The sequence below is a fragment of the Coturnix japonica genome, chromosome Z, assembly GCF_054131305.1.
Source record: "Coturnix japonica strain WE chromosome Z, WE-NBRP24, whole genome shotgun sequence".
NCBI classification, from domain to species: domain Eukaryota; kingdom Metazoa; phylum Chordata; class Aves; order Galliformes; family Phasianidae; genus Coturnix; species Coturnix japonica.
Window position 1 is genome coordinate 6,324,902 of NC_140702.1, and position 26,223 is coordinate 6,351,124.

Genomic DNA, 26,223 nt, shown 5'->3' on the forward strand with positions numbered 1-26,223 from the left:
TTAGCCATCCACATTGCAAGTAGCAGCACCAGTGCTTCAGTCACACCTCCAACACCTTCAGCTTTTATGTTCCAAATAAAAGAAGGCACTTTGTCTGCCTTCCTCTTTCCACCTCAGCTTTTCCATTTCCTACAGTAAATCATGTCATTCATAAGCAGTCTCTGTACATATCCCTTCCCATATGAATCATTTCTAATGGCACTGTATTAACATGGAAATGCATTTGTTTCCTGTAGTGATTATTTGTAATTAACATGTTTTATTCCACTCTGTTTGTCACATTGGGAGCATTATCTCAGGCTTGGGTGTTTTCCTGTTCTTTTGTGAAAACATGATTTTCTTTCATTTCTGAAAGTACAGCAGAATCTACTCAATAGTAAATTAAGGCTGTTTACCTGCAGCCCCACCTCCCCGTTTCCAGGTTTCCTACACCTTGAGTGTTTATGCCAGTGAAGCTGGTGAAAAAATCCTTCCTGCTGCATGAAATCTTACTCATTAATCAGCAGTCTGTTATATTTAGCAGCGGTTTCCTCACCGAGTGTGCTTTGCAGTGTGTCTCAGAAAGTACCTGTGGTTTCTGTTGGAACTTCACTTTGGTTTCTTGAATGAAATTCCAACCTCAGTGAAGCTTGCTGTGCATGCTCTCCACTGAGTTGTGGCAAGCTGGAGTAGAGTCATTTACAGTGAAGCTTTTTGGCATAACGTGTGAGGGGGCACAGGGCTGGCAATGGTGCTGAGTAGGGGTGGGCAAAGAAAAGGTGGAAGGGGCCGTGCCTGCACAATGAAGTCACTCCTCATTGGACACCCCAGTTTCATAGTTGCAGCACAGCCTTTAGAAACACATTTATTCAGAGCTGAGAAGTGTCAAAAAACCATTAAAATAAGAGTGCTGCCTTACTTCTGGCTCAGTAAATACAAAAGAGTCAGTGCAGTTTTGATCTGAGGGTGTTCTTGTTCTTATCTGCTGTGTAGCACGTTTCCTACTCCCCGTATCTTCTACAGCATTTTTGAGTTCTTCCAAGAATGCCCCTCTTGGTGATGTCTGTAGAGCTGCATCTGACCAGTTCTGCCATGGTAGTATTCATCAGAGGTTGCACAAGTTGCTGTTCTCCTTTCCCAGTCTAATTATGTGTCATTCACTTCTATGCACTGCTGGATGCAAGGCACAAATACAGATGGAGGCACAGATAGGTCCTAATGACATTTTTTTGCAGTGTTTTGAGCAATAAGAAATGCCATTTCTGAGCTGTTCCACAACACCATGAATGGTGCAGCCTTATCTCTTCCTGGAGGCTTCTGGCCAGAAACCACTTCTTGGTGCCTGCAGTATGAGTCATGCTCAAAGGGAGATTCTTTTTGGCTTATAAAAACGTGACAAAGAAAATCTCCCAGGTCAATAGAAAATCCCACACATTTTCACTCTTTTTAACCAGAACAGCTGCCTATCTTTATCCTTCAGTGCAGCATGGATGTGAAGTACCCATACTGTTCAGAGAAAATTTAACTGGTAGAAACTTCTGTATCAAAAGGTCATTGCTTGCAGTTCCCTTTGCACACAGTCATGTCAGTGAGGCTAAAATGTTTGTGCTCCCATACTCTGCAGCAGCACACATCTCTGGATGTGGATGCTGGCAGAAACCTGCTGATAGCTGTGCCCCAGCGGTGCTCTCAACCACAGAAGCTCTGAAGTCAAGCACCGCTGCTGCCCTTTGAGAGGAGCAAGAGCAGCAAAACTACATTGTCAAAATTGTCTTGATATTGAAACCTCATCCAACAGAGCTCTAAAGCTGACACGTAACTGCATGTTATATCCCAGCTGCCAAGCAACTACATCCTTTACCTACGCTTTCCTCTGGGAAAGGAGCCTGGTCCTTCTGTGACTGAGCATTTGTTGTTAGCCAAATCAGTGGTTGCAAGGGCAAGGCAGGAACTCAATGGGCCTCAGGTGCAACAGGAATCCACTGGCATCCAAACAACCTTTAGTCATCTATTGCATTCCTGCAGGGCAGCAGTAGGAATCACTGACTCAGAGCTACTTAGAGAGGTAAATACTGAGGCACCACACACTCAGCAGTGATAACATGAACAGCAGAAAAATACAGAATGGGTACGACAGAAATGACAGAAAAATACAGTGTTTCTGTAGGCAGTGAAATTGAAAAGGGGTTGGAAGCGGTGCTCAGAGAAGGTCTGTAATTGTTTCTTACAGTCTTCCCTTTACAGCAGGAGCTGAAAAACAACTGTAGCAATTGCAGTGTGAAATTGGACTCAAAGGAGAGAAAAAAAACCCTGAGTGCTCTGTCTTATTCTGTCGCCTGGTGGGTGGAATAAAACTGTGGCTCATAGGCATGTTCAGGATGACAGCTTGGCACCCTGAAACTAGATCAGTTGGGCACTTACCACACACGAGGTGAGATCAGAACAGATTCCTCCTGAAGATTTCCTGAGGTCTTCATTGAGCCACTCTAAGATTTCCCTTTAGTCACAGCGAAAAGGAGGCCGAGGTGTCCCTGAAAGGCAGATAAACTGCTCCAGCTGCTGAAATTCCAACTGATGGAATTCCTTTATCAAACGGAAAGCACAGGTGCATATTTTTCACTGTTCACAGGACTGTGTTTAGCCAACATATCAAAATGTATAAAATTATTTGCCATAACTTGAACTGGCTGTACTTTAATTTTGAACGCTGGTGTGGCTTGAAACATAGAACAGAGAAGTTGCTTTTTACTTTGAACACACATGTTTTACTGATTTAAATGAGTGGCCAAGTCCATAAAAAATGCCAGATCTGACAGCAGTCAGGAAACCAATTAAAATCACTTTTGTTGTCACCACAACATAATTATTCTGGATATTTCTTCCACAGCAAGCATGTTAATTTACTAAACTATTTTATGAAATAACACCAGCCCAAGTCTAATAGTTAAACAAGGAAACTTATGTCTGCTTAATGACAAAAACACGTCTTCACAGGCACACACGTGTAGGTAGGTTAAAACATTATTATCAGTAATCCCTGTGTTACTCATCAAGTGGAAGAAGTGCATGCCAGGTGTAACACACGTGGGTTTTGATTAGGCTGAGTGTGTGGCAGCAGGAGAGGGAGCCTATAAACAGGAGGGGAGTTAACTCTTTGAAAGGGTAGATAGTGATAGGACAAGGAGAAGTGGCTTGAAGTTGAGGGAGGGAAGATTTAGTTTGGATATCAAGGGGAAGCTCTTTACTATGAGAACAAACTGAAAAGCATCACTAAAATTCACATCACTAAAATTCACACCATAGACAACTAGTACAGCTGTCTCACCAACTTTTTGTTCCTCCCCACCACATGGGTTTCACACAGCCAGTCCACAAGCACAAGATGCAGCTGATGGTCTTTGACGACTTACTTCCTCCTCATTTCTCCATCATCACCTTCATCACAATGACATTCAGGCTACCTTTAGCTGTTCTTCTCCAATTTGACAAGTTTCCATTGCTTGTCACACCATAACAAGCAACTTCCTATCTTGGTGCAACACAACCCAAAACAATATATGTGAAATCCAAGTGAGAAGTCCTTGTGCCTGCTGGGTGCAAAAATAAATGTGGTCTGTTGTGACTTCAGTGCTTCTGTGAAGCTTTGCTCCACACAAAGCTAAACTGGAAAGCTTTAGAACCAGCACTCATTGATTCCTTTTGCTAAACTAAATGTGTTGGTCCTCAAACTAATATGCTGATCCCTAATGCTAAACAAGTCTGTATCAAACTCATGGGTTAAATCAGCCTTAATGAAAGATCTCAGATAAAACTACAATTAACTCCTTAATCCTGACTCTGAATAACATCTCAGTTCATTAGGCAGAAACAAGGAATGCACTCAAATAGGATATGGCTGTTGAGTAGGCACAAGCAAAGCAAAATCTCCAGTGTTATTTTTGTGATAGAGTTTGCCACAGATTGTCTTGCTGGAATCTGTTATCAGCTGCTCCGAGATCTGCAATTTTTATACTTACTGACATTTTGGCATCCTTTTCTGCACTAAGATTATTCATCCTCTGCATCTTTTTTTTTTTTTTTTTTTTTTTTGTAGTATCTGTTCTTCACTGACTCCTAAAAATAAGTACGATATTTAAGTAAGAATCTTAATATTGGAGTACCACCTATTGAACTAACTGTGACTCTGCAATATTTTCCATTTTGTGGACAAAATCCTCATGTCTGGGTCTGACTTTCACCCCACCATTCTTTGCAGATGTTGCTTGATTCAGACCTACACAGATACCAAGCTGCCCACAAGAAACAGCTTCATTCAGATCATCCACTTTAAAACGATTTCTGAATCCCATTTGTAAGGGAAAGTCAAACTAATTGAACTATCTGGTATTAATCCACACAGCTGTGAGGCTTGGGATGTCCCATGTATGTGGCCTGACTGTAGAGCCTCATGCACCAGGCGAGGACTGGTCAGTGACTGGTCAGAGATCCTCTCTGCATTGCCTGCTGTGCAGCACCTGTGAAACGTGCTCCTCCTCTTAGTGTGCTTTTGGCAGAGTTGGGTTTCTCTAGCAGCACATTAGCAGGCTAACTGGGCATCAAAGCTGAAGAACAATTGAAAGCTTTTAAGTGCAATTTAAAGAATAAAAAATATATCAAACACGTCTTGTTGCTGCTTTAGAAGAGCTCTGGGACCACATTAGCCTGGGTGAAGCATGAAAGAGCAAGGAATAAAGGTGAAAAGCAGGTTGATGTATGTAGGTGGTTAAATGGAATTAAACGTGTGATTACGTGACAGGTGGGTATGGGTATGAATCACACACCATGCTGCCATTTTAAATTGATGCTGCACCGAAATAGACCACACTATCATTTTAAATGACACAAATGGGGCTTAACCTTGTTTCTTTCTATCAATCTTGATTGATTATAAGTTTTTGAAGAAGTAGCTAATTGCTAGGAATGCATTTTGCTGTTTTTCAGAGCATGCTGCTGATGAAGAATATGATGAGTCACCTAACTGAATAGGGATGTGTGTCATTATATAAGAAGAAAAACAGATTAAAATACCACCCGCATGCCAATGTGCATTCTGATTTTGATTACAGTAAACAGACTTGGAATGATTTTCTTTCATCAATGCAACAGTTAAAACAGGTTGAAAATTGGGTTAGGCTGGAAGATTTAGGGCGTATATTTAAAAATGAATTAAAAATATATATATTCTTGCTTCTATTGGACCACTGAATGAAGAAAGTTCTATAACTGTGGGCTGTTTAAAAAATGTGGACCAGCACCCCAAGGTGAACACAGAAGCAAAACAACTGCTTGTGTTATGTGGTTGGCTGTACACGCTTCAGTGCTAAAGTCAGCAGCAAACAACTGCCCATTATCCTTCCTGTGAATTCCTGGCTGATAATAATACCAGAGCCATCACAATTAATGAGCTGCTCTTATCTCATGAAATGCATTGGGTAGGGGTAACACCCCTTATGCAGCTTCCTTGAAGAGCAGGAAATGCTCTCTCCACACGCAGGGATGGTGAGCTTGCTGGCTTCTCCAACTCAGTGCTCCAGCATGTTGGAATTGGGTATATGTATAGACCAGGGTCTATAAATATGAAGCCACTTGCACCTTTTAAATTAGCCAGGCTTTAACTATAAATCTTTTAAGTATAAATCTTAGTATCTAACTTTTGTGTTGGTAATGAACAGCTGCTTGTATTAGAATAAGTCTGGTTTGATCATTTAATTTAAAATAATAACATTTTAAATAAATAACAGTAATGATAATAGATAATGACAATAACAAGAGCTTGACAGCAGTTAATTAGGAAAATAATTAGTCACATGGCAAAGTGTCAGTTCTCCACATGAAGGAGCTGACTACTTGTTGTCTTGGAAGAGTCTGGTCTCCTACCAGAGGCAGTGAGAATCGCCATACAATAAACATGCATTAGTTACTGATGAGTACTTTTCTTTTGAATTCCAGGAGATCTGTGCTCTCAAATAAATAATCAAACAACAGGCTCCTCATGACAGAGAGCAACGATCTCTCCTTCTGCACAAAAGTGTTACTGTGAGCTTCAACACCCAAAAATAAATGCATGAGAATAAAATTATTTAGGATAAGGAAAGGTGGTCCGTTGTTGGTTCGATGTGTTAGTTCATGGATGGCCAACCTTTTGGATTGCCTGGGCCACACTGGGTGAAGAGGAACTGTCTTGCTCTGCAGACACATAAGTAATGCCCCCTGTTCATTTCCGTAGAAACTACAACAGCACTGTTTGATGGAGTGGGGCCCTCCATTCCTCTCAGAAGGGAGTTTCCTTTACCCTTCTTTCCTTCTTGGCTGAAGAGGTCTTGAGACAACCTCACTGGTGGACCTTCCACAGCATCATCACCTCTCCCTTGAGTTCCAGAGCCTCAAATATATTACATAGGGACACCTGGAGATCTGAGGTAGGTAGGGATGTGATTTGCCTCTGACACTGAACTGGGAACTGTTTCCACTCCTTCTCCTCTCCTAAATCCCCACCCTCTGCCTGATGGTGGCAGGGCAGAAGGTTCACTGCTGTTTATGGTGTTTCACGCTGGTACTGCAGGAAGTTATTCCACCAGCCTATTGCCTGCTTGCACTTCTTGGTACTCCATAACTGCTCTACCTCCTCCTTGAGCTCCACCATCATACGGAGCAGATCATCCTCCTGGTCACACCTGACACAAATCATATCCCTGCTGCCCTTCACCAACAGCTACAGGCTTAGGAACCCTCTGAAGCCACAGACCTGAACTACCACATTTGTGAGCAGGCAAAATAACAAGTGTGCACCATGCCTGCAGGTGCTGGGATGATGCATAGAGTGGTGGGAGCAAGCTCTGGGTCCAACTGTTGACCCCCAAAATCCATTTAATATATAGTCCTCTCATTGAGAGAGATCTCAAAGTACCAGAGATTAAACAAATATGAACACTTGATCTTAGCCAGTAGGCTAAGAAGTTGTCTGAAACCATCTACTTGGATCCCCCCAGCAGCAAGCTGCAGTAATAAAAATCTAATAAAAGAACCCCCTCTACAAGACTTTGCTTTACGCCAGGTTTCAAAATACACACTCTTGGTTGCACAATGGGGAAAGCAACCACTGTGATCGTGGTTAAGCCAGAACTGTGCTGAAAACCAAGGCAATCTCACAAGAAGGCACACCACCTTATAGACATGCAGCATGATGTGAAAAGTGTCAGGTATAAACTGTGTGTTTATACTACGCTATTAATCTATTTAAAGTTTAGCAAACCTGGAAGCCTCGTAGAAAGTAGCCACAGTGATTCTAGCCATTATTAATAACATGTTGTGTTTGTCCACATAACGTGTGTTATGAGAAACCTCAGTATCCTGCTGAAAATCAAAACCTCCAGCAATCAGGTAAAAAAATCTTGATTTTACCAGCAGTTTGTCCTTGGTGTCAGTGTACTGCTGTGCTTTGAAGATACAAGCACACGCTGTTAAAGCACTGGCCAACACCACTTTGCTATTTCTAATGCAGGTATAATCTCAGTGGAGTGGCAAGGGATTACTAAATATTTAGTTAGTAGGAAAATAAAATAAATTTATACACCATTTTACTTTCAATGAGGAGGAGCAGAGGACATGCCCTGCAATTTTAACAGAAGAATACAGACACTGTCAAGCAAAATAAAATGAACTCAGTTATGCTTCACACTGTGTATTCTGTAAGTGTATTGGGTCTGTGTGGCAAGGCTTTATTAGTGGAGGGGCTGCAGGAATGGCATCTGTGAGGCAAGATCTGTACCTGTCTTAGTTTCAGCTGGGATGGAATTGTTTTCTTCAGTGCACCTGGTATGATTCTATGTTTTGGTTCTAGGAGAAAAACATTTATAGCATACCAGTGTTTATAGTTGCTGCTAAGCAGCATTGTACAGAGCTATTGTTGTGCCTCACTTGTTAAATACTACAGAAAGGCAAAACTATTTTCCCTCTTTTTCTTTCTATCTTAGCAAATAATTTTATTTCAACCCACAAGACCTACTTAGTTGCTCTTTTATTCTCTCCCTCATCCCACTTGGAAGGAGGGGAATGAGCCAAAGACTGTGCAGTACTGAGCTACCTGCCAGGTTAAACCACAGCAGGATCCCATAGAAAGGACCTGCCTTGGAGCAATAGAACGGTGCCCCACAGGAGAGACCCTGTGCTTGAGCAGGGGAAGTACATGAGGAGGAAGGAGCAGCAGAGAGGAGCTGCAGCGGACTGAGCACAGACACCATTCCCTTTCCCCATGTACCACTTAAGGGGAGGAGCTGGGAGTGAAGCTGAGCCTGTTAAGAAGGGGATAGGAGGAAGGAGCTTTTAGTTTTGTTTTCTCTGCCTGGCTTTCACTTTACAATAAACTAAGCTACCCAAGCTGAGTCTGCTTTGTCTGTGCTGGCAATGAGCAAGCAATCTGCATGTTCCAACCTCAACTCATGAGCATTTCACCTTATTTTCTGGGGAGTGGGAGCAAAAAGCAACTGGGTAGGTACCTGTCAGACAGCCCAGGTCAGTCTGGGACAGTGAGGTAACTGCTGGGGACAAAAATGTGCTCATACACAGTATTGTAGGTGAAAGGAAATGTTTCATTTCCAGGCTGTTACCCAGTGTTGACACCTGTTTCTTAGAAGACCAGCTGATCCGATGTCCTTTACTTAAGACATGCCCTGTTTGATCCTCGAGTAGAAGAGCAACAGAACCTGTATTAAAAGTAACAGATCAGATTTCCAGCTATCACCATCCAGAAGTGGCAATGATTGATTGATGAAGAAGAGCAGAGATAACACTGCAACAGGTGTTTGCACCAGCCTGACGTGTTCTTGCCTTGCAAGTCACGTTGCTCTTGCAGTGGTAGGCAGAGCAGCTTGCTGTAAGCTGATTGCTTGAGATGAGCAGTTCTCTGCCCTGATGCAATATAGTCCCAGGTGGCTATGCCTATCAGAGGGATGGCAGTGGGTGCTTGCTCTGCCAGTCAGACAGTAAACTAAACCTTCAAGGTGGCTGAGTAGCAGCACTGAACACCTTATGACCTGTGTGAATTCCAGGCAAAGCTGTCACTGAAGTATCATGACTCTATGGCAATCTGTATTCCTGTGAGCTTTGTGACTAGAACCAAGAAGAAAAGGAAAGGGGTTGTGCAGGTTGTGGTGAAGTCACACAAGGTCTCTTTCCCATTGTTCAAATCTCCATGTCCACTTTTTGTGGGCTAGTATTGGAGCCTGGGGGAGAGGTGATGGGATTAGGGGTAAGGTGAGGGGCTCAGCTGAAGTGCATCTACTCCAGTGCAACAAACAAGAAGAGCTGGAAGCCATTGTGCAGCACACTAAGACCTTGTTGCCATTACAGAAACGTGGTGGGACTGCTCCATACTGGAGTGCTGCAGTGCATGGCTAAAACCTCTTCAGGATGGATAGGCAAGGAAGTAGTAATGGCGGTGTGGCTCTCTATGTTAGAGAGTGCTCTGATGTTACTGAGCTTATGGTTGGGGATGATAAGGTTGAATCCCTATGGATAAAGATCAGGGGAAGGGCTGGCAAGGCAGACATCTTAGTGGGTATTTGCTATAGACCACCACACCAGGATGAAGAGAGAGATGAGGTGTTGTATGAGCAGCTGGTGGAAGCTGGGCAATTGCCAGCCCTTGTCCTCATGGGAGATTTCAACTTCTCCAGCATCAGGGTAAGAAGATCAGTCCCTTGGAGTTTAGTATGCCAGGTTTTGTAATCTTCCCATGTCTTTTGAGAAGGCTCAAAGTCATGACCATCCTGTACAGCTAATAATCATACCTAACATATTTCATCCACTGGAGGGAATGCAGACATAGGACCCAGTGACTCAGCTCCTGCCTTATGCCCTTGAATCTCTCATCCTGCTGAAACTATAACTTCAAACCCACATTTTTTTTTCTAGCTCCTGCCTTTGAACAGCCAAAGGTCTATACAGAACAGACAGTCATGCTTTCCTTGGCTCACAGAGTTATAAAGACCAGCCTTTCAGTCATGGTAATGGAGCCAGAAATAGTTTCTTCTGTGTATCTGGGTTATGCTTTCTCCAGAGAAAGAGCACAGGATTGGGCATACGTTCTGGTCAGAAAACATTTGGTTTCTTTTCAATATTCGTATGAATCTCAAATTTTTGGTACAAAACTGAATTTTTCACATTACAAATATACTCAAATACCCAAAGAAAAATGCAGTCTCCCAGCAAAATTGTAACTTTTATCATACACATTTCTTTTCCTCATCCTGCCACCAAAGGAATATTCATGCCAAATGGAAAAGTTTGTTCTCCTTGAGAAGAACATACTTTTCTCAGATAAGGTTGCTCCAACAGTAATGCCTCCTATTTATTTCTGTGGAAACTACAACAGATACAAAGAGCACAGTAACACTATTTGATAGAGCAAATTCTCAGCTACATGACTTTATCTGCCTCTGATTTTGTGGGCCAGGATATTAAAACAGGAGGTATTACTTTCAGAGCAACCCCCATATTTTCCATTGAAACTACTATCCCTATCCTGGGCTTGAATCGTTCTTTAAAACAACTGAAAATGAAGCACTGACCTTTTCTCTTCCCTTTATATAAATTACTTTTCCCCTTAAAATGCATATTAGCTAGAGAAAGACAACTTTATTCTAATATACTTCTAATGCCTTTTGCTCAGGTTGATAGCAGATTATATTAAATAAGGAATTTCTGCTTATTCAAGCTCTCCTTCCATGCAGAAACCCAAGGTAATTGCCTTGTAACTCTCTTCTTAATAAAGAAATCATGTCAGAAGACAAGAACATTTCATGCATACTAAGAAAATAAAAATTCAAATCTATCTCACTCATTTCTACTGAAAGAGAGATAGTATCTTTCACAAAGGCCCGCAGCTATCAAACATGGTGAGGAGGAGCCAGGTCTGCTCTCCAGCCAAGCATCACAGCCAGCAGACCATTAGGAGTAAAGCAGGAAGAAGCAAGTCATGGCAGTGGGCTGCTCCCTCCTTCCAGGGATACACACCCATCCGCCAACCTGACCTACTGTCTGCAGAAGAAGTGAAGCCATCCAGAGGGACCTGGGCAGGCTGGAGAAGTGGGCCCATGTGAACCTAATGATGCTCAACAAAGTCAAGGGCAGGGTGCTGCACTTGGGTCAGAGCAATCCCAGGTGTTTACGCAGACTGAGGGGAGATCTCCTTGAGAAAACATTTTTTTTTATGCTTTTATTTGACAGTCAGTGCTGAACAATTCTTGGCTGAGCAAATTAAACACATTTGAGAAAACTCCACACACTGTGGTCACTGTTCTCCCAGTAATGAAGGGTCCTCATCTCACACCTCAATACATACCAGGATTCATTCTCCTCTAACCATGCACACTCCTATGCCCTTACATAAGAAAGGTAAAATTAACCTGTCAGAAAAGAATTAAGAGCTAAATTGTTGTCTGGTGGAATTCTGGACTAGTGGTAAAAAAAGAATCTCACAGCCGATATCTAAGTTTTTGCCTAATATTAATAACAGCATAACCCAAGTAATGCTATTGCCACTATCAAGTGTGACTTATTAGATACATAAAAATATCTTTCCTCATCTCTAGAAAGCATTTATCTTCTTAATATAGCCCTTTAAGATTTCAATTTTCGAGTACTGAACATGTGAGCCAGAGTTTGACAGCTAAGAGGATCACTTGTCAGAGAAGACTGGGTAATTTTTGCAGAGCTTTGGGTGTGAAATAGAAGGTATTCTGCAGCTTGTCTCTGTCTGTGTCTGTACAGTGCCGCAGGGACTGAACTCTCCTGCCTTAATGTTTGCTCCTGCTGCCAAAACACAAATGTGAAATCATTAACCTGCATGAGCCCCTCAGGACCCACAGCTCCAGGGCCTACCTACCAGCATGAGGATGCATCACTAGGTGGCACAGACATCAGCATCAGCACTCCAAAGATGATGCCCATGGCAGCCTCTCACACATTTCTCTGCTTTCAGACCTTCCAGGACAGGCCAGAAAACACCTGGTCTGCTTTCATCAGCTGAATTCAGAAGGGGCTTTGAGATGCGTTGAAGCAGAGAGACAATGCTAGAAGGAGCAAAGGTACTGCAGATGCAAATTGAGATGGCTCCCTAGACTTCAGAAGGTCTGTTAATACAGTTTATTCAGCAGACTGTCTCTCTCTCTGCCTTAGCCCACTCTGCCTGGTAGTGCCAACATTGTTAACAGAGTTGCTGAGATGTCTGATAACAGGTAGGAAAAAAAATGTGTGATTAAATGATGTGCATAATTTTGAATAAGTGCATTCCTCAGTGTCTAGAAAGTGATGTCAAGGAAAGAAAATTAAAAGAAACCCAACAACAGCAACAACAAAAAGCCAGACTTCAAATTCCCTTGACTTTTTCACTGACTGTTACTGACAGTCTTTTTCTTCTCCCATCTTATTTTTGTAAGTGACAGTGAATGTATTATGGCTGTCACCACAGCAGGTGATTGGTATGCTGAACATACTGGGGAATGAGAAAGCAGTGGGTGACAAAATTGTACTACTGTGCATAATTGTGGATTGAAGAAGAGCACGTTGCCAGAAAACTGCAGTAGATCTGAAAATAACCAGCTCACTCCTTATTTTCTGGCTTTTTTCTAGTCCTCCTCCTATTCAGGGGGGCTTCAGGATTGCCTCAAACGCTCATTAAAGCTCTGCCTAAAATGTAATTTTCATATCCTTCATGGTATAAAAATGAAAAACCTTATAACCCATGCTAACACAGCCAATTATTTCCTTGGTGTGCAGTGCTCATTACTAATGACTTAAACCCACTTAGTGCTCATGGTAGCAATTTATGCTCCTTTCTACAGTGAACATGAACCCTTCCCCATGGAGTCTGCTGGTTTTATGCAGCAGAGTTATTCACATGCCGTGGCAGAGTGATAAATGAAAAAAGGCAGTTGTTTTTTTTCTTCTCCCTTCCTGATATTCATTTGTAACTGCAGGTTGAATTTATCCCCTCTTCCTCCAGCAAAAAAACAACCACACAGGGCTGCTGGCTGACTCAGCCCTTAATAGTATCAAAAGCTGTAAGGAGGTATGACTGGATTTTAAGCCATATCGTTTGTGGATTTTTTCCAGCTTTTGTCAAAGGCATTCAGTATAGTGAATTACTGCAATTTAGTACAATAAGCAGGAGTCTGTTTTGCATATTTCATGGCTGCTCAGTACCACCTCTAATCATCCACTTTTTCTAATGTATGAAAAATATTTTATAGAGTAGGAGGTAGCAAATGTTACCTAGTATTCAACCTTATCGATCAGCCTCCTCTCGTTTGTTTGTTTGTGAAGTTTGTTCCCATGGGAAGTCATGCTGACTCCACTACAGTTTATTTGCCTGGGCAAAAAGCATCCTGTTCAGCAAGGTCACCAGCACTGCATGGTCCCTGCAACTTCAGCCACTTGTTTTTCCAAAGAGGATGAAGTTTTTGAACACTTTAGGTGTTGGAGGATCAAGGGATATCTGTTCAGTTGTTATTCTTAATTTTCCCACATTCCTGTGCCAAGTAATAGGATGTATTTTCACTTGGCATAAGGAACAAAAAGAGCCACCTGGGGCTAGCCTGTACAAACATTTTTCCATTTGTTGCACTACACTAGAGCTTTTAGTATGGTGTGCTGTCAGGCAAGCAAAGGACACACACATTTTTCTTGGGTCCAGAAACGTCTCTGGTAGATACAGTAATGGAAGTTTTCAATGTCAGAAAAGCCAACAGTTGTGTCCCAAGGGGCAGTATGTCATGTCAGTGCTACCTTCACTGCCCTGTGCTGCTAGGAATGGTCCAGATTCCACAGAGTGATTCAAAAGTTTATAAGATAAATTTTAGTAAAATCTTAGAGGATTTTCCTATGCATATAATTTCTCCTGCACTTGAATTGTCCCTGTCTGGCCCTCGAGCTTGGTGGCAGATAACATCATACTGTGGAATATATGGCAGATTTATTTTTGGCAGCTTTAATCAGTGCTGCTTTAAATGTATTGCACTGACGAAGGATGATGTTCTCGTAAGCAAGCACAGTCCTCCAAGTGTGAGAATGTATCTGCCTCACTACATATTGTAACTGAGCATCACTTAATGGTAGTGAAGCTCTGGTGGAGAAGATCAATGAGTAACTGCACAGCTCAGAGCATTTGCACAAAATCCTATTCTATCAGCTTCACAGACCTGGAGCTGTTCAGCCTGGAGAAGTCTGAAAGGGGAACCTAATTTAGAAGGTTGGTTTGACTGGATTATTTACAGAGGTCCCACCCAACCCTTACAACTTAAACTGATCAGCATTAAGATGTTAAATTTATTACTTTCCTATAAAAATAAAGCCATGGTGAATAGCAGCATCAGGGCCACATTTTGACTCCTTTCCACTGTTCCTAAGTGTCTGTCTGTACTTGGATATTTATTGAAATATTTACTCTAAATAATGGTGCTATCTTTACATATAAAACCAGCAAGAAAACAAAACAAAACAAAACAAAAAAACCCAAAAACATTGCCAATGTTTGGCTACACAGAACAAAACAAAGTAGCTGGTTGCCTGCATCTTTTGACTAGAAGTTTCTCCCCATTTTTACACAAAACACAAGCATCCTGCTGCAAAGGAAAGCTCTTGACTTAAGCATTCTTCCCAGTATTTTGGCACTTCTCATTTCTAACTGCAGGTAAAGTGCAGTGAAAATGTGAGAAAAATTCTCCTTCTGCAGTTCTTTTAGACTTACTGGAGGTTGTTTAAATATTTTCAGCTCTGTACCACTCAAACAACCTAATTACCAACCTGATTGCAATTTGCTTCTTGTTACTGGCAGACCTGAACTAGAAACTTGCACAGAAATATGTCCAGTCTCAAGCTGTTTGCAATCAATATCTCATCTTAAGAATTGATATAGCTTTTTGGAGATAAATCATCAGTCTTTGATTCATTGTTGCAATTTTAATTGCCCAAAATTACAGCTGCAGATGAAAATGCTATTAAGAAATAAGGTGCTAGACAGCAAGATCTACATTTTGCAGCACGAGTTCCACTGTGACATTATTCATATCCTTACTTTGCCTTATGTGAGATAGTAAGTCTCTCGGACTAGCAAATTTGGATTTTGCTTTTTAGAAGATGAGTTGTCTGTGCGTGTTCTCTGTTTCCTTGGATACCAGAGATTTCAAATCACAGCTCAACCACACTTACCTTTTCTATTCCATTACAAACGGGCATGTGAATGAAAATTCCTCTGACGTTCTTACACATGAAAAAGACTCCAGGTGAAACATCAATCAGAAGACTCCTACGGGAGACCAGGTAGCGGTGAACAGGTAAAGCAGGAAGTTCAAAAGCTGCATATGTTTCTCAATTGGACTCTCTCTTTATTTTCTAAGCAGAGAAGTATTGTATAGGAATATTATCTTTCCTTAACTGCTCTGTCACTGCAGATTTCTTTCTTTGTGGCGTCCACTTGACTGACAGTTCAAAATATAATGAATAACAGCACATGGGTAGTTTGGACAGAGGTCAGACCAGTACCATTTCCTTCTGGTTTTGGTTTGTTTTGGTTGATGTCCCTGAGCTTTTGTGTCGGAGAAGACCTTGATAATGGTCACTTCTCTCAAGTCACCCAAGATTTTACAGTCTCTTGAATATGCTCCTTGCCAGGCTGAAGTTGTTTGAATTTCTACTACTGAAAACTCACATTCTAGCTTCAAAAATCTTGTCAAACTTCTCCTAACTTTTCAATTTTGTTTTTGTGATGTTTCAACCAGATATACTGTTAAATATGCAGGTGTATCATTGATACACATACAGGAGCATAATGACATCCCCTGTTTAGCTGTTTAGTTATACCTCATTTTGCTCTCCCTGGAACTGATACTGTGATATATTCTCCAGACTCTCAGCATTTGGCATTCAGCCCTTAGAAATGTGACAAGATTTCAGTCCCAGTGCAATGATACTCTTGGCACTCGCAGATTTATTGACTGGCACACCCATATTCATTTTAAAGTATTTTCCCACAAGGAATAGAAGGATGGAACAGAACAGTATTTTGGTTTATATTTACGTCCAGATATAGGGAGGAATACTTCATTTATTTCTATATTGTCTTCTTTTATCCTAAACAGCGGGGTTTTTGAGAAGAAATGGAAATCTCTAACCAGAAGTCAAATGAAAACTCAGGAAAGTCATTGCCATAACAATACGCTTTGGCATCTGCAAGTATCTTTGAACTGCTTTATAACTACTAGGTTCTGCTCGGGCTTAGTCTTTGCATAAGCAAGTCTAAATTTCATACATCTAATTCTGGCAAGCTCTCTTGAATTCATTTTCATAGGAGATTCAAAATCACGTGTATTTTTACTTGGTACTGATTTCAAAACTGTTTAAGGAGAAATCTGCAGTGAATATGCAGAGCTTATTATTTTTTGTCAAAGTAATGTTTCTCATAGACTTTCCAGCCACTACTTATGACTAAGGAGCTGTTGCAGTGAAGCCAGGAAGGGACCATTGCTGAATTCAGAGTATTGAATCAGGCCATCCTGGTACATTCACACATACCTTAACATTTAAGGCAGCACTTGAATAGACTTGGCTCTAATTGACCAGAGGGAAATTAATGTGACACCTCAGGCTTTAGTATTTCTGGCAGATCTGTGCTCATCAGATACATCCTACTGAAGCTGTCGGTACCCAAGGGCTTAGTGCTAGCACGTGCTAGAGATCACCCAACCAGCTGTGGATTTCAGAAGGATCATGCTAGCCAAAAGAAGGTGTTGATTAAATTGGAGTAAGTACACTGTGTGCCCAGGAAACTCATGCTGTGAGAATTAAGAAGTGTCCTACACAGCCAAAAGTTAAAACTCTGATGTTCATTCTTTGGTCAAGATAGATGAAGATATTCAACATATTTGTACCTTCCTAAGTGAGTACTAAATCATTATACACGGGCCATGAATTGCACCCAATTCTGAGGAAAGAAAAATAATCCATGTTAAGATATTTGTCCTGAGCAGATTTTCTTTTTACTAAGTAAATCTAGTCAAAATGATATCTCTTTCTTCTTTAATTTTTTCCCACAGAAGCACTGGCAAAAGATTCTTCTGAGGGCTTATTCAGGAATACTGCTCTTTTTGAAGCCTCAGAGCTTGGAGAACTTATGCGGATTAGCCAACCCAACCCACTGGTAAATGACTGGTGCACTTTATCTACAAGCTCAATTCAACTCTCTTCAGAGTAAATGGATTTATCACAGATATTAGAATGTGTGGAATGGAGACTGTAAGGTTGCCTTTCATCACACACTGGACTCCAGAAAGTGCTGAAGGACACAGGTGCCTTCCCTGGAGTCAGTGATAGCTGCCTGAACATCTCCCAGGCTTTCCCTTGTGTTTTTTAACAGGTCCTGGGCAGGTGCTTGTGCCCATTTCAGTCCTAATACTGTCACTGGAAAGTCCAGGAAGAAAACTCTTAACTCCAGAAAGCAAGCTTGTTTCTAATTCACAACACGCATCAGGCAACTTGGCTCGCCAAGCATGCCCTCTCAGAGTTCAGGTTCTACATACAGACAGATAATACATACATAAGCAATACATTTCCCCCAAACTGCATAAATATTCATTCTTTTTCCAAGAACTCATTAATATATGCTAATGTGCTTTAAGCACGCAGCCCTTTGGTGGTGGTACAGCCCCCTACTTCATCCCCATTGTGCCTTCTTCTACTTCACAGCAATCCTCAGATGACTTTCAGCTATTTTCCCCTTTCTGGCAAGTTTCCATTGCTTGTGCTGCCATAATGAGCAACATTTTGTCTTGGCACACTATGACTCAAAGCAATTTATATGAAACCCAAGAAAAGCCCCTGCTGCTGGTGGATGCAAAGCTCCCAGTACGTACTACATAGATAAGCAGTGCTCTGTTGTGGTGTCAGTGATTTGCTTGGAGAAAACAAGACTTCTAGGCCTTTGCATTCCAAGCAATGTTAATTGGAAGATTTCACTGAACTAGAACACATCAATTCCTTTTGCTAAACTAATACATTGGTCCTTAACTAATATGTATTTATCCCTCTTGCCAAACCAGCCTATATCAATATTTAGGTTATTTCACGTTTGATCTAAGTTCTGAAGACTGAAATGTCCTGTCACTCAACCAGTACCTGCACTTTGTCTCTCTTGGGAAACTGCACACTAGAAATGTTTGCTATTCTATAAGACCAACCCAGAAAAAAAAACATACTTTTGCTGGTGATACTTTCACTGTAAACCAGCTCAATCAGAGTCCTAATATTTGACAGGTCCTCTGCTCATGGCTACAGAGCTGACAAAAACTGGAATTAAAATGGCTGACATTTGTTTTTGTCCTCACAGCAGGGAGAGGGCAAATCTCATCCCTTGTACACTGCCTGATGTGACATAAATATTATTGTCGTGCAGGGACAATAACTTCTGTAATCGACTAGTTTAAAACATTTAATGTATTTGTCTGTATTTAGATTTATTGTAGTGTATTTCTAAAGTGTGAAAGTAAAAACAAATAAAAGCCAGAAAGCAGAAGTTATTCTACTTATTTCAACAGTGTTGCTCCACATTGGTTTTGTTTAGATACTATGGAAGAAAAATTAAGTATGTTAATACTTTTCTGTAGCAAGAGTTTCTGAAAGACATTTAATGCACTGACAAAAGGCAAGTAAATGATGGTGCCCTCAGCACTAATGAAACAGATGCCTTGGACAAAGAATCTCATTTTCTCCTTCCTGATGCACATCAACACTATTTTTTGTGCTAAATTCTTTATTTAAAGAGCCAGAACTATGAAAACTATTAAAAAAAAAAAAAACAAAAAACAAAACCATTTGTTTGATATCAGTGAGATTTATAGGAGTGCACGTTTCAGAACTGTACATAAAATCTTCACAAAATGAAAATGTAAGCTATTGGTCTGATTCAAGGTCTAATTGTTAAATTAGACGCTGCATCAATATCAGATTATTTCCTCTTCCGAAAGAAAACTCAGACTTTCTGCAGCTTTAATTTTATTAATCAACAAATTCTTTATGTTTAATGCTCTTTTATTCAAACCATAAATACTGTTATGCTCCAGTCTGCTGATAACCTAAGCAGTTATGAATATAACAGCAGTTAAACTGTTAAGCTCCTTCATTCAGCATGCACTGAAAGTATTTGTGGTCTGGTTTATTTAGAGTACTTGGAATATGGCTATGTCATTAATATTTTTGGAGTACACGATGTTCTAGAGCAGTTCTGCAAGCAATGCATAAAATCTGTAATACCTGGATTTTAGACAACTGGCTTTTACTCATTCATTTCTAATGAAAATACCACACTAACTGCCTTGCATCAACTTTTCAACAGATGCAGAGGTAAGGAAATTAAAAATTATTGCATACATAAGCAGAGAACGATTGCATTTGGGGCAAAAAGCCCATTCTGTCTGTACCCTTCATAGCACAGATTTGTGCAGGAATAGAACCTGTGATTTAGCCCCAGATCAACACAACCTTTTGGAAGACTCGCTTGTGGTAACAAGCCCAACAGTATCTGAAAGACACGTTTCCCTACTTGACATGGATATTAAAAAACTGAGATCCTCATACACTCCTAGCTTAGGCATGACCTATCTGTGATGCAGTGCATGTTGTTTCTGCTTTGTATGTAAAAAGTGAGTGATTCTTTTTGATGTAAATTCCAGAACTGTGTTTTCCAATAGCTTTTAATCACAAGAGAAAGTAATTTAATTATGACTTACTTTCAGTAGCAGGCCATTTATTATCAAATAATATAACACACTGAAACGCATTGTTTATAGAATGCATCTAGATTTGTAATGAAAGATGCTAGTTCTGTTGTATAGGTGCAGGCATAGGTATTCTGAGGAAGGCCTTTTTTAAACCTCCAGGTAAATACTGAGAGATTGGTGCAAATACAAGCCACAAAAGGCCAGTTTAAAGTTCTGTACATTTTTAGTGCTTCGCGCCTACCCCTTCAATCAGTTGAGTACTCAGGACATTCATGGCTTGGCACCCAGGTGCCATGTCACCATGTAAATTATGTGTAAGATTTACCCAACCCAGAATAGTGCTGGGGATCTGCAGGCAGGGTGCTCATGCCTCCTACAAGACCAGAAGAATGGAAGGACTGGTTGCAGAGCACAGTCAGGACAGCTGCAGCCTGAATCACACTGGCTACAGGGCAGGAGCCCAGCAGTGCGTCTCCTGGCAGGTTCAAGAACAACCCTCTGTCATTTCCCAAGACCCAGACTCTTTGGGAGCTAACTAGCCCAGGGAGTGTGGGTTTCAATCAGCATATAGGCAGCTCAGGGCAGGTCTGTGTCCTGGATATGGGAGAGATGTGTTCTTAGGTCTGCCCTCCCAACAAATGCTCCATCTCACATACTAACAGACAGTTCTCAGCATATGGGATACATGTGTGCAGATTCTAATTTACCCTGCTCCTTTGGGATCCTTATAGAGAGGATTGTTTATAAAGATCTCACCTTCCTTAAGAAAGGTAAATCTATGTAAGAAGACAAAAGGCATATCTGAACTTCTAATTCATATTCCTGAAGCTCAAAAATACAACTGAAATAGTTCCTGTTTACAAATAGATTTTCAAGTGAAATTGTCAGTTCTGGATGGACTTGCAAAGGTTAAGTGCATGAAAAGAAAGAAAAGAGGCCACGACTTTCCTGCAGTTGCTCTTGCACACTAGATGTAGCAATACAAGGAAAACAACCTGATATTGCACAATGCAAAGAGATAAGACAGAGCTGTTAGGTAAGGTATGATAGCTAAGCTTATTTTCAGGAGTGACTGCCATAAGAACATATATGAGGGCTGCTCTGAAAGTAATACTGCTGTTGTACTATGTCAGCCCACAGTGTCAGTGGCGGATGGTGATATCAGGTAAGATGGTAGAGGTGGAACCTTCCCACTAATATTCCATTACATTTTATTGCAGTGCAACAGACAGCAGAGGCAGCAGAGGGGACAGTCTGCCAATACATCATCTTACATGGAAATGTGAATGAACACAGAGGTGTGAAATTGAATACCTCCATACAGAAAAAATGGCACCAAGTGACGTTCACTGATGCTTGTTGAACATTTCTGGAGACCAAACAGCAGATGTGAGCAAAGTGAGCCAGTAGGTGGTGTGTTTCAGCAGTGGTGACAGCAACACGAAATACATGCTGCCTTCTGGACAGCTAGGCAGATCTTACGAGCATGGTATGTAGGCTCTTGTTCATCACTTGTGAAAATGCATGGTCAATTATAGCAACTACGCTGAAGAATAGTGTTTTAGAATAGTGAAAAGAATTAACTTACAGTAGCATTATCAGGGAGGCCATGCATCTAATCACATGCTCATTTGTCACAGGAGCTCTCTCTGGATCCGAACAAATGGTTGCTCATTTGAGTGCTCAGCACATTACAGTTACAGAAGAACAACTGCAAGCAAAAAAAAAGTAAATTAAAAAAAGTTTACAGAGGAGATCTAACCTAAAAAACAAAACAAACCCCAAAAGTATCAGACAATACCAGTTCTAGTGCTGTCATAACTGTCACCAACACTTCAGATTCCAGTTGGGATACCTCAGAAGGGCAGCACACTAATAAATCTGATCACTGCTCTGACTTACTGAATGGTCAGAATCCATATTCAGTCTTCCTAAAAAAATACAGAATTAACAGAAAGAGCTCCTCATAGATGTCAGAAGGGAAACGATGGAGAAGGGGGAGCATGTCAGTCCTGCTGGAATTCTCCAATAAAACAATAAAATAACACTGGGGGTGGAGGGCATGGGGAGCAACTTAGCTTGGGAATGGAGAAAACTGCCCAGGAAGCTCTCTTAGAGCATTTAATAATGTATTTAATGGTGTGGTTGCACAGTGAAATTGTTTCCAAGGAAAATGCTGATCTTGACGGATGTTCTCCAGACTTATTATGTGCCAATCTAGAACAAGTTACCAAACAGACTTCTATATACTCTGTGGTTCAACACGTCTCTATCACACAGAGCAATCTAAACATCTGTAAAGGGCACCAATCTGTTCTGTGTTCATTTTTACAATTGGTTTATTTATTTATGGAACACTGTTATGTTCGTTGCCTTACAGGGCTAATTATCCTGGGCTGCTTCCTAAAGAAATGTCCCTGTAAAATTCCCTTCTAACAGTTATACCTGGTTTAACCATTCTGAAACTGTACAGGTTACTGCTCTGCATATTTTTCCCCCAATATGTCAGATTGCTCTGTAGCATGTGGACAGGTTCTTCCCCTTCCTCATGCCTCTCATTTTCCAAGAGTACATATGACAGGTGTCATCAACTGTGCTACCTTTATGTGCACATTTCACTACAGAAAAAAAGTACATTTTAAGGCTTTCTGCATTTCCTTATTAGCTGCCTGAAGTGATACACGAGGTTGTGAAGCAAAGAATACCTCAGTTTTTCTGTTTGCTCCTATGTAATTACACATACAGCTAAGTGAATTGTTAACGGAACATTGGTAAGAAATTCTCAATGCTGTTACTCCTGTAGTGCTCAGCAATGACACAGTGCTAACAACCAGGCCCTCAGAGCACTGTGCACAGGAGTGTCTGTAGTAGTCAATAGTAACCAGTTACAAGAAAGCAGCACAGAAGCTGCTAAATTAATACCCCACCATGCAAAAGAAGTGGCAGAGACAGCTGCTGAGTAAGGTCTTAAAGCCCCACAATGACTGATGCTGTCAGTACTGTGACCTGTGCAGTGTGCCAGTTTCAAGCAAAAGTTGGTGATCAAATACAGAAATATTTACCAGGGAGGGTATCCTATCTCCTGCTGTGTTGAGGTCTGGCCAAGCCTAAAGCTGTCTGTAATTTGGCAGAGCACATTTTTATCCTCTGCTTGCCAGATCTAAGATGGAAGATGCAGTTGAAACTCTCAGCTCCCTATCACCTTCTTCATATTCAGAATGGCTTTAAGAAAACTCCTTTTTTCAATTACTTCCAGTGTGTTTCTCTAGAAAGTCTGCCCATTTTGCTTGATGTTTTACAGTTGTTCTATCAAGGTATCCTTGAGTTCACCTAGAAAGAAACACCTATTCTGGAAAGTCTTTTATTCTGGGAGTTCATATCCAGGGAAAGGATGTGGATGCCTCCTGGTAAGGCAGGCCATTCCCTTCAGGACCTTGTGGATGAGAATACAATGCTTTTTCTTCATTTGGCGTGAAGTATCGCAGTAAAGTGGAATAAATCAATTGAATACTGTGAGAGATAAAGCCTCTTCCACAAAGCGTCTGTGACAAATACTTTGATTGCTGGCACTGCATCTTCTAAGATGACAGGGTGCTTTTTTTTTTGCAGATATTTGGACATTTTCAGTTTGTTTGTTTGTTTGTTTGGGGTGGGGGGCAGGGTTGGTTCTATGTGCAGACAGTTTCCATAAATCTTACTGGTTTTATTTTTTTCTGTGTGTATCTATGTCCTGCCTCGCCACACCTAGTGGCTGCTCTTGGAGCTTCAGATAGCAGAGTCAAAACTCCCCTCAGATGCTCTCAGATCTCATGACATCAAGGAACTCTTGTAGCCAGAGATATCACAGTTGTCATCATAGCCAGAGATAGCTGTAGGTGAAGTCAGGACTGGTAGAACAGACCGCCCGCAGCCTTTCTCAGATCAAATCCAGGCCAGAATACCTCTATCTTTTAAAGTGGTTACTTTTTCAGCCCTCTCCTGTCGAGACAGCAAATGCTGTTAGCATCTTTTCTTCGCAGAACAAGCATGCCTGTCCAAGCTCACAGAGGAAATGTGATAAAGACAGGAACTGAACCCAATTATCTGACATCCTAATCTCAGTTCAGATGCCTTGTGCTTACAATAGTGGCAGAATGCAGGTTCTCCCTGCAAGCTTTTCTATACACAAGAGTGAGGGCTGTTGCTGCCGTCCTCAGCTGACAGAGCACTGCACACATTTTCAGTAAACATACTATATCTCTAAATTCTAAAAAACTTACGTGGTTTTCAATCATATTTCCAAACTCTATTTTAAAAAAGAGAGACTGCGAAAAAATTTCAGCATGTGGCCTATTCTGACATACAAATTGCTACAACATTGTATAACCTGGGAGAAACCACAATACAACACTGGCATCCCCCTCCACACTCAAGTTTCAATCTCTACAACAGTTGCAGCAGTGTCAAAAACTCTACACTGTACAGATTAACTATAGCACATTGTAATTCCATGAGAATTTTTTGTAGGCTGAACATAATGCATCACTTATTGATAGGAAATACAGTTTCCAGCATTGTTTAACTCCTATGTGTTTACTAGGAGGATTATCTAGCTTTATTTTCTATTCGTTTTTACTAGATTTGTGTATTAATCAGCTCCCTAACACAAGCAGTTCCTAACACTTCATATGACCTCTCTGCAAGATCTCACCTTTTGGTTAAGCTGGGCATAGCCAGAGTTTGGAAGAAATTGAGACCATGCACAGCTTGCTTTGGATTCCCCACACCCAACCACTGCCATGCCCAGAACTGACTTCTCTCATGCATGTAGGCCAGCTAAAAGTTCTCTACCAGGGTTCATTACAGCTTCAGCAAGAGTACAGGAAGCATTCTCAACACAGCAGATAATGACTAACTGGGGGACTGAAAGAACTGATAACAGACATCTAGTTCAACCGCTGAATGCCAGTTGAGTATATACCCCCCCAAAAAATATATGATTATGAGTCAATCATCTTACTCTGTAAATAGTGAGCAGCACAAAAGCCCCTCAGGCTCTTCTGCAGGGCAGCAGGCTTGCACAGCAGGATCTCCCCTTGAGACGGGCTGCCTCTTGAGGTTTTGACTGCACAGAGATCCCTTATGTCTTGACATCAAGACACACTGCTGATACAGATCTGTAGTAAGTGACTATTTTAAGCTTCAATAATTTCACTGAGATCATACCTTAGATTGATGGTAAGCTTTCTTACCTTCACTAAGATTCCACCTTAATTGCTTGTGCACGTATGATCCCATAGATGTAAACCACTGACCAAGTAAGGAACTTTAAGTAGATCCAGCCACATCTAGATTCATTATCTCTGTGGTTCAAGGAGTTTAACGCCCTCTCTGTACCTCTTGGCTCAATGGAAGGGGCTACTGTTACTGTGGTCTAACCTGGCAGGCAGCAAAACACCACACAGCCATTTGTTCAGACGCCCTTTCAATGGGATGAGGAGGAGAACTGGAAACAAAACGGAATTCATGAGTTAAAAATTGCTAAGTAAAAATAAATAAATAAATAAATAAATAAATAAATAGAAAATAGAAAGAAAAATGTGATTTTAACTATGTATATATATATATTCACAATGAAATTATTCACAACCCATTGGCAAACACTCAGCTAACAGGGCAGCTGGTTTGCCAGCTCACACCCCACTAGCAACCCAACATCTTACCACCATCAATCAGTGCCCAGCTAGACCGTAAGCAGCATCCAGTCCCCAGCCAACTTCCCACAGCTTTGTGGCCTTCAGTACGAAGGAATTATGGAATTACCCCCTACCAAATCGAGGCCTTCTGCCCTGACTGCCTCACACCCTGCTGCAGTGCCATGAAAACACCAACTCTTCCCCACTGAGGAGCTGAGCCCCATCATTCAGCAGAAACCAAACAGTGGTGTGCTATTAACAACGACTCAACTGAAAGCAGGACAACATCCAACCCCGTTTCCATATCATTTATATCATACTCTGGTCTGCTTTCCCAGACATCCTGATTAATTACACAGATATCATTTCCACAGTCTGTGGGCCAACCCTGTAAGCCATCCATGGAATTCATTTATGACTTGTGCTCCATCTATCATGACAGCCCTTCAGGGCAGGAGAGAGAATGCATGATGCTGAATTGTTGCATACTGAAGCCAGTTCTGGTTTGAAGAAAAATCACCCATTAATATGTGTGATTCCCAGGGTACCACTTAGCCTTCCTGACCACAAGAGCACACTTTCGGCTCGTTCCTCTTTCCCCAAATCACGTTAATCCCTTCAGACCACCAGAAGCTTCGACTGAACATCACTCCTTACAGAGATATCGCCCAGTCTGGAACATTAAATACACCGGAACGTTACACCCCGTTCCTCTGGGGGACGGACCCACGGCTCCGCCCGGCGCGGGGCGGGACGGCAGC

The 26,223-nt window shown here is 41.4% G+C and overlaps 1 long non-coding RNA gene and 1 other non-coding gene across 2 annotated transcripts; both read right to left on the minus strand.

Annotated features, from left to right (window-relative positions):
* Positions 1-828: 828 nt before the first annotated feature.
* On the minus strand, positions 829-26,218 carry LOC107306700 (uncharacterized). Its single transcript, XR_014939481.1, has 4 exons — positions 26,120-26,218; positions 25,206-25,272; positions 21,376-21,498; positions 829-2,510 (listed from the first exon to the last, which is right to left on the minus strand). It is a non-coding gene; the product is annotated as an uncharacterized LOC107306700 (long non-coding RNA).
* Positions 6,797-6,979, minus strand: LOC116652563 (U2 spliceosomal RNA). Its single transcript, XR_004305723.2, has one exon. It is a non-coding gene; the product is annotated as a U2 spliceosomal RNA (small nuclear RNA).
* Positions 26,219-26,223: the final 5 nt, after the last annotated feature.